The sequence below is a fragment of the Schistocerca americana genome, chromosome 1 (genome assembly GCF_021461395.2).
Source record: "Schistocerca americana isolate TAMUIC-IGC-003095 chromosome 1, iqSchAmer2.1, whole genome shotgun sequence".
In the NCBI taxonomy this organism is placed as follows: Eukaryota; Metazoa; Arthropoda; class Insecta; order Orthoptera; family Acrididae; genus Schistocerca; species Schistocerca americana.
In genome coordinates, this window is record NC_060119.1 from 314,032,157 (window position 1) to 314,041,293 (window position 9,137).

A 9,137-nucleotide genomic window follows, 5' to 3' on the forward strand; every position below is an offset into this window, starting at 1 on the left:
CCACACACCGTTGGGTGGCTTACGGAGTATAAATGTAGATGTAGATGTACGGCCAGAAAGGAGCTTGAGGAGACAGTCGGGAGCATGCGTTGGCTTGGATTGTCCGGAGATGGGGGGGTCCAGGAGAGGCGATGGTGAAGGGTGACGCCTGTTTCTTCTTCTATCACATCAGACAAATCTTCACCCTCAAAGAGGCTTCCAATGTATTCTTTCCACCTATCTGCTCTCTCCTCTGCATTTAACAGTGGAATTCCCGTTGCACTCTTAATGTTACCACCGTTGCTTTTAATGTCACCAAAGGTTGTTTTGACTTTCCTGTATGCTGAGTCTGTCTTTCTGACAATAATATCTTTTTCGATGTCAGCCATTTCGTCTTAGCTTCCCTGCACTTCCTATTTATTTCATTCCTCAGCGACTTATATTTCTGTATTCCTGATTTTCCCGAAACATGTTTGTACTTCCTCCTTTCATCAATCAACTGAAGTATTTCTTCTGTTACCCATGGTTTCTTCGCAGCTACCTTCTTTGTACCTATGTTTTCCTTCCCAACATCTGTAATGGCCCTTTTTAGAGATGTCCATTCTTCTTCAACTATACTGCCTACTGCGCTATTCCTTATTGCTGTATCTATAGCTTTAAAGAACTTCAAACGTATCTCGTCATTCCTTAGTGCTTCTGTATCCCACTTCTTTGCGTATTGATTCTTCCTGACTAATGTCTTGAACTTCAGCCTACTCATCATCACTACTATATTGTGATCTGAGTCTATATCTGCTCCTGGGTACGCCTTACAATCCAGTATCTGATTTCGGAATCTCTGTCTGACCATGATGTAATCTAATTAAAATCTTCCCGTATCTCCCGGCCTTTTCCAAGTATACCTCCTACTCTTGTGATTCTTGAACAGGGTATTCACTATTACTAGCTGAAACTTGTTACAGAACTCAATTAGTCTTTCTCCTCTTTCATTCCTTGCCCCAAGCCCATATTCTCCTGTAACCTTTTCTTCTACTCCTTCCCTACAACTGCATTCCAGTCGCCCATGACTATTAGATTTTCGTCCCCCTTTACACACTGCATTACCCTTTCAATATCCTCATACACTTTCTCTATCTGTTCATCTTCAGCTTGCGACGTCGGTATGTATACCTGAACTATCGTTGTCGGTGCTGGTCTGCTGTCGATTCTGATTAGAACAACCCGGTCACTGAACTGTTCACAGTAACACACCCTCTGCCCTACCTTCCTATTCATAACGAATCCTACACCTGTTATACCATTTTCTGCTGCTGTTGATATTACCCGATACTCATATGACCAGAAATCCTTGTCTTCCTTCCACTTCACTTCTCTGACCCCTACTATATCTAGATTGAGCCTTTGCATTTCCCTTTTCAGATTTTCTAGTTTCCCTACCACGTTCAAGCTTCTGACATTCCACGCCCCGACTCGTAGAACGTTATCCTTTCGTAGATTATTCAATCTCTTTCTCATGGTAACCTCCCTCTTGGCAGTCCCCTCCAGAAGACCCGAATGGGGGACTATTCCGGAATCTTTTGCCAATGGAGAGATCATCATGACACTTTTTCAATTGCAGGCCACATGTCCTGTGGATACACGTGGTTTCCATTGTCTTCTGCATCCTCATGTCGTTGATCATTGCTGATTCTTCCGCCTTTAGGGGGAATTTCCCACCCCTAGGACAAGAGAGTGCCCTGAACCTCTATCCACTCCTCCGCCCTCTTTGACAAGGCCGTTGGCAGAATGAGGTTGACTTCTTATGCTGGAAGTCTTCGGCCGCCAATGTTGATTATTTATCTAAATTTAGGCAGTGGCGGGGATCGAACCCAGGACCGAAGACGTTTTGATTATGAATCAAAGACGCTACCCCTAGACCACGGGTACCCCTGGATAATAAGCAACCTAATTCCACTGAAATGAATGGAACTAATCTTATGAATATTTATCCTGTGATCAGAAGCGCAGGAAATTTTGCCACTGCCTCTCAAGTGTTCCAATATTTATCGCTTATTTATACCGATAATCAATTATTCTTATCCAATACTGGATGATTTAATTCCGTTTTGGTACCGATTTCTTCCCTTTTTTCAGTAATTAGTCTTATGACTGGTTCTATGCGGGCCGCCACAAATTACTCTCCCGTGCCAGCCTCTTCATCTCAGAGCAGCACTTGCAACCTACATCCTGAATTATTTGTTGGATGTACTCCAATCTCTGTTTTCCGCTGCAGTTGTTGCCCTCTGGAGCTCCTTCTATTAGCATGGACGTCATCCCCTAATATCTTAACAGATTTCCTATCATGCTGTCCCATCTTCTTCTTATTGTTTTCCACGTATTCCTTTACTCCCCGTTTCTGCAAAGAAGCTACTTATTCCTTACGTTATCAGACCACCTAATTTTCAACATTCGTCTGTAGTAGGACAACTCAAATACTTCGATTCTATTCTGTTGCCGGCCGGAGTGGCCAAGCGGTTCTAGGCGCTCCAGTCCGGAACCGCATGACCGCTACGGTCGCAGGTTCGAATCCTGCCTCGGGCATGGATGTGTGTGATGTCCTTAGGTTAGTTAGGTTTAAGTAGTTCTAAGTTCTAGGGGACTGATGACCTCAGATGTTAAGTGCCATAGTGCTCAGAGCCATTTTCTATTCTGTTCAGGTTTTCCCGTAGATCGTGTTTCACTGCCATACAATTCTGTGCTCCAAATTTCACTGCCATACAATGCCATGCTCCAAACGCAAATTCTCAGAAATGTGTTCCTCAAACTAAGGCCTATTTTTGATACTAGTAGACTTCTCCTGGCCAGTGTTAGTCTGCTTTTGGCATACTCCATACTCCGTCTGTGATTGGTTATTTTGCTGCCTAGGTTGTAGAATTCCTTAACAAATCCTATGCATGTGTGTGGATTTTTCTTTACTCTTTGTTCCCTTATCAGCTCCAACGTCAGAATTGCCTCTCTGCTGCCTTTACCTTCCCTAAAATCAAACTGATCGTCCTATAACACATCCTAAATTTTCTTTTCCCTTCTGCTATGTCTTATTCTTATCAGCAATGTCGATGCATGAGCTGCGAAGCTGACTGAGCGAAAATTCTCGCACTTGTCAGCTCTTCGGAATTTTGTGGATGTTATTTTTCCGAGTCATTTTGTTGGCACTTCCCAAAATGATTTAAGAAATTCTGATAGAGTGTTGCCTATCCTTTCTGCCTTATTTGATATTAAGTCTTCCAAAGCTCTCCTAGCTCTTCTAAATCAACTCCTGTTTCTTCTTCTATCACATCAGACATATGTTCCCCCTCATAGAGGCCTTCAATGTACTGTTTCCACCTATCCGATCTCTTCTCTGCATTTAACAGTGAAATTCACGTTGCACTCTTAGTGTTACCACCCTTGCTTCTAATTGCACCGAAGATTATTTTGACATTACCTACATGCTGAGACAGTCCTTACGATAGTCATTTGTTTCCCAATTTCTTCACATTTTTCATGCAGCCTTTTCGTCTTAGCTTCCCTGAACTTTCTATTTATTTCTATCCTCAGCGACTTGTATATTGTATTCCTGGATTGTCCTGACTATTTTTGTACTTCCTTGTTTCATTGTTCAACTGAAGTACTTCTTCTGCTACCCATGGTTTCTTCGTAGTTACCTTCTTTGTACCTATGTTTCCCTTTCCAACTTCTGCAATTGCCCTTTTTAGAGATGCCCACTCCCTTCAACAGTGCTGCCTGCTGAGCAATTCTGTATTGCTGTACCTATAACCTTAGAGAACTTTAAGCGTATCTTGTCATTCTTTAGTACTTCCGTATCCCACTTCTTTGGGTATTGATTCTTTCTGACTAATCTGTTAGACTTCAGCCTACTCTTCCTTTTCCAAATATACCTCTACCTCTTGTGATTCTTGAGGAAAGTATTCGTTATATTATAGAATTCAACTAGTGTTTCTCCTCTCTCATTCCAAGTTCTGTAACCCCATCTTCTACTCCTTCCCCTACAACTGCATTCCTGACCCCATGACCATTAGATTCTCATTGACGTATTGTACTACCCTAACGAAGTCCTCATATACTTCCCTATCTCTTCATCTTCAGCTAGCAACGTTGGCATGCATAACTGAACTATCGTTGTCAGTGTAGGTTAGCTGTCGATTGTGATAAGAATAACTCTATAACTGAATTGTTCGTAATAACAAACTCTCTACCCTACCTTCCTATTCATAACGAATCCTACCCCTGCTGCTGTTGCTATTACCCTAAACTCATTTAATCAGAAATCCCTGTTATCTTTCCCTTTAACTTCACTGACCCCGACTACGTCTAGACTCAGCTTTTTCATTTCCATTTTCAGATTTCCTAGCTTTCCTACAACATTCAAGCTTCTTACATTCCATGTCCCGATGCCTAGAGCGTTATCCTTTCGTTGACTATTCAGTCTTTTTCTCATGGTCACCTCTCCTTTGGCAGTACCCTCCGGAGATCCGAATTGTGGACTATTCCGGAATTTTTTGCCAATGGAGAGATCATCATGACAATTTTTCAATTACAGGTAACTTTTCCTGTGCATACACGTTATGTGTCTTTAATGCAGTGGTTTCCTTTGCTTTCTGCATTCTCATGCCGTTGATAATTGCTGATTCTTCCGACTTTAGGGGCAGATTCCCACCTCAAGGACGTGTCCTGAACCTCTGTCCGCTCCTCCGTCCTCTTTGACAAGGGCATTGGCGGAATGAGGGTGAAGTCTTCGGCTGCCAATGGTGATCATTATTAAAAAATTAAGCTCTGGCGGCTTTCGAACGCAGGACCGAGGTTATTACGTTTAGTAATTGTAGACGCTACCCCTAGACCTGGGGTGGAACTTAATATCTTTTTATCTATCTTTCGTATAATAATTTACATGCCTTTCCCATATGAACAGTGTGAGCACTCAAAGAACTCGTTCCATTGTTGTGCTCAGATTTTTCACTCTGAGCTTGCTTTGAGGCAAGGGGGACTTCAGAAGGGGTTTCTGGTTCACACTGGTAATATAAGATATGTGTAGGAGATGATTAAAGATGCTTTCGAGGTCTTGTTACGAGAAATATTCGCGCAATAGGTGCTGTTACAAGAGTGTCTTAATCCAAAGAAGTGCCTTTACAGACACAAACATCCTCTCATCCACAGTCCATGCGCCTTGTTGCTGGGAATACTAAACCCGAGAGCGACGTGTTGTTTCACCTAGATCATTCTATAAGTTCAACAAATTGAACCCTTTGCCTGACATTTAAGTGTGATTTGCTGAGAATCCATGTAGATGTGGATGTAGGTATTTTCCACTAAAGGCGTGAACGAAATTAAGTAGATATTAATGATATTCACTTGCGCTTGTTGAAATTTATCGCAGAACGCAGTCTTTCATTCGCACTATCGAGCTAGTATTCTCAAGCAGCTGTTTCTCCTATTCGTTTATCACAATAACATTGCAGTCATCCACAATTAAAAATTTCATCTCCCCTTTACATACTCAGCTACAAGTTCAGTATCCCCATATACTTTCTCTATCTCTTCACCTTCTGTTTATGACGTCGGCGAGTATATTTTCTGTTGGTTTTGAAAGACAGTCGTTTCGTTTAATCACCTTCCATATAACTATACGCCCGTGCAGCAATCGCAAGTCACTTGTTGACTCACAGACCATCAGCCACCAGCACAGAGAGTCACCAACCATCCCTGTCAGGGGTAGCGCTAATCTCTGGAAAGAGTGAACGCCAGTATCTCTTGTAATCAACGCCAGAGCTTCGACTGGAGCCGGTCGACGAGAGTGCTAATGCTAGTCGCGTATTTTTCGGCTGGTTGCCTTAAGCTCTTTGAAGCAAAGGCACTTTTCTCTCACCTCTCGAACTCGACAAGAAATCAAAGTGGAAGTGGTTTAGACTCTTGCGTTGTGCATATGATACCGTTACGTTTGACAAGCAACTCCCATCGCATGGGGAACTTGCAGAAAGCTGCAATCATTCGGTCTGAATATGTTTTTCCTGTACGTGATCGATGTGTCACAGACTCTTCAACATTTATTAAATGGATAAAACATTTATTACGCTAGCTTCAGCTAGATTTACACATAACTTTAATGATCCTGGGCAACGGCCTCGCCGCAGTGGAGACACTGGTTCCCGTCAGATCACTGAAGTTAAGCGCTGTCGGGCGTGGCCGGCACTTAGATGGGTGACCATCCGGGCTGCCATGGGCCGTTGCGATTTTTCGGGATGCACTGAGCCTCGTGATGCCGAGCTCCTCGACCGAATAGTAGTGGCTCCGGTCAAAGAACACCATCGTAACGACCTGGAGAGCAGTGTACTGACCACACACCCCTCCCATCCGCGTCCTCACTAAGAATGACACGACGGTCGGATGGTTCCGATGGGCCACTTGTGGCCTGAAGGCGGAGTGCTTAATTATCCTGCTGTTCCACACTCTGCTAGGCGATCAGTAGTGTTCAATCACTTGCCGATTATTCTCAGATTAGTAACAGCGTACTACGTTACTCTATTCTTACTTAGAACCTCCTGAGATCCGTGTCAGAAGTCGAAGTGCGGCGGATGGAAAAAAAAGCGTGGAGGATTACATTTGCTTGCATTGAGTCGAAGTGCTGACGGCGTCCTACAGTGGCACCAGCAGCCGGTGAGCTTTTTCTACATACTTTTGTGCTATGATGTTTGGAAGGGATTCTGAGTGTTCTAATTCGATGACTGTTTACGTCTATAACGATTGACTTCCTATATCACACTTGGTCACGCATTATACTGGATTTTTTATTTTTAATGCTATTGGGCCTCCAGAATTCATCTTACACCCTTCAGTTGTTTAGAAGTAGCTCTGCATGTGTCCTGCTTCGACGTTTGAATATTTAATATTTGTTCCATGCAAAGCGTATTCCATTTTCATTTACATTGCATTTCACTCATGGGCTACGCCACACATGCGTTTCTCCTCCGTGAGAGTTTTTCAGCAAATCCAGAAAATTATTCTTGATTTTCTTTGAATTATACAGCGTGAGAGACGTCATACGTATGGAACCGCGTGACTTCTACGGTCGCAGGTTCGAATCCTGCCTCGGGCATGGATGTGTGTGATGTCCTTAGGTTAGTTAGGTTTAAGTAGTTCTAAGTTCTAGGGGACTGATGACCACAGATGTTAAGTCCCATAGTGCTCAGACCCATTTTTTGAACGACGTCATACAAGCTCACTGTTTCCAGGTTGTTAGCTGATGTAGGCAAGAGAACTGTATTTGTCCTGCACTAAACGAGCTTATACGGCGCAATTATAACATACTTTGAGGCAGTGTCGTATGAGCTTTGCCATTCTAGTTCAGTAGTCAACTGTGTTGCTCCCCATTTGCCTTTTACTTTCGTTGCCCTTTGTGTAATCTTTCCCACCTCCAAACAGGGTTTTTAAGTCAGGTCGATTATTAAGGGGTTATTTTCTGTATCTGGGTGTTCATGACAGGGCATTAGCCGGTTTCTTAATCTTTTAAGAATATTCAGGTGAAGTTTTAAGAGGCCCTGTAAGCTTACAGTATTCTTCAAACATCCCAAACTCCTATCAGCATGCTTCATTTCTCAAGAAGATCGTGCTCATACTTTCAAAGCAAGACTATCACTAGAGGGTTTACAAATATTTCATTGGGGTCACCTGGAACATTCCCTGCTCAGCCGCGGCATATACTCCGTTGGTGGCCTCTTGGAGGACGTTGAGGGCGTAGGCCGAGAAGTTAGATGCACTAGATTCCGAAAGAATTCTTTGCTGCTGACTTTGGATTTCTTGTCATATGGGATAAGCGTTTAGATATGTAGAGTAAATATATTGGAAAGTTAAAAAGAAAAACTGACAGGCAATTATTCGCTTTGGTGACGCTGCTAACTCGTTTTGCAACTTGTGTCATGAAAATTTTGCAACAGAAACTAATGAAAATCCTATTATTATGAAAAATATATATACATAAACTTACACTTGGTGGACACCACATTTCAACAGTTAAAATGGTAGCTATGGTGCTGGCTAACAACAAGAAAATATAATACAATCTTTCCAAAATTTCCTCCCATAGCTATAAATTTCTTTAAATAATTTTCAATGTTATATAGTCGTCAGACTATCAGTATGAGGGTTGTTTGCATTGTATGGTAACTGAAGTAAACTTTACAAGTCAGGATCGCTACATAAGTATTTTATTTGATGACCGGTTTGGACAGAGATAATCTCTTCATTAGTGTTGGAATGTGGAATCACTTGCATCACTCATGGCTCATATGTTGTAATATTTTAAAACATAAGACCTGCTAAACATTCCCAAATTCCCCCCTGGTTCTAGCTCGCATAATATTTGGCTCACTCTTCACATGAAGAATGGAAAGAAAGCATATTTTTTTCTATTGCTTTTCTTCACGTCATGACATGTGTTCGTATGTTTGTACTAGATCACAGAAAGTCAGACAATAACATTAATGGCCGAGAAAATGAGCTACTCTGAAAATACTAATTTGGAATGAAAATCCGGTAAACAGAGATCCATTTATTTACGGATTCTGTGAATTTATGGTGCAATCAGTAACATTTGTTCTGATTTAGTTCGCCTTAAAATAAGTTAATAAAACAAAGTGGCATCCCTGAAGTGATAACGCCTACCTTATCCAAATTTACCAAATAAGTTAGTAAAACAAAGTGACATCCCTGAAGTGAAAACGCCTACCTCATCCAAATTTACCAATGTAGCTTATGGTCTGTAGAATAGCACATTATTTTCTATTTGACACGGAATGGTGCATGTTTATTTCCAACTTTCAAAAAGAAATAAATTCCTGCGTTACGCGTGACAGTGTGTCGACTGCAAAAATGTGTTTTTTTTTCTTTATTGTTATTTTAACACCTGAACAATCAGGTAGGCTGGCAGCGGCATGCTACACCGCTCTTCAGCCATAGTGTTGACAATAACAGTACAATAATGGAGAATTAAAATGAACATAGTGATGGGCAAAAAATAGTGGTCACAGATACACAAAAAACACGGAGCCGTTCACACACGACGATAACAACACTGAAAACACGTTGACATGGCGCACATAACACTGATGAATCCGACGGCACAAGTG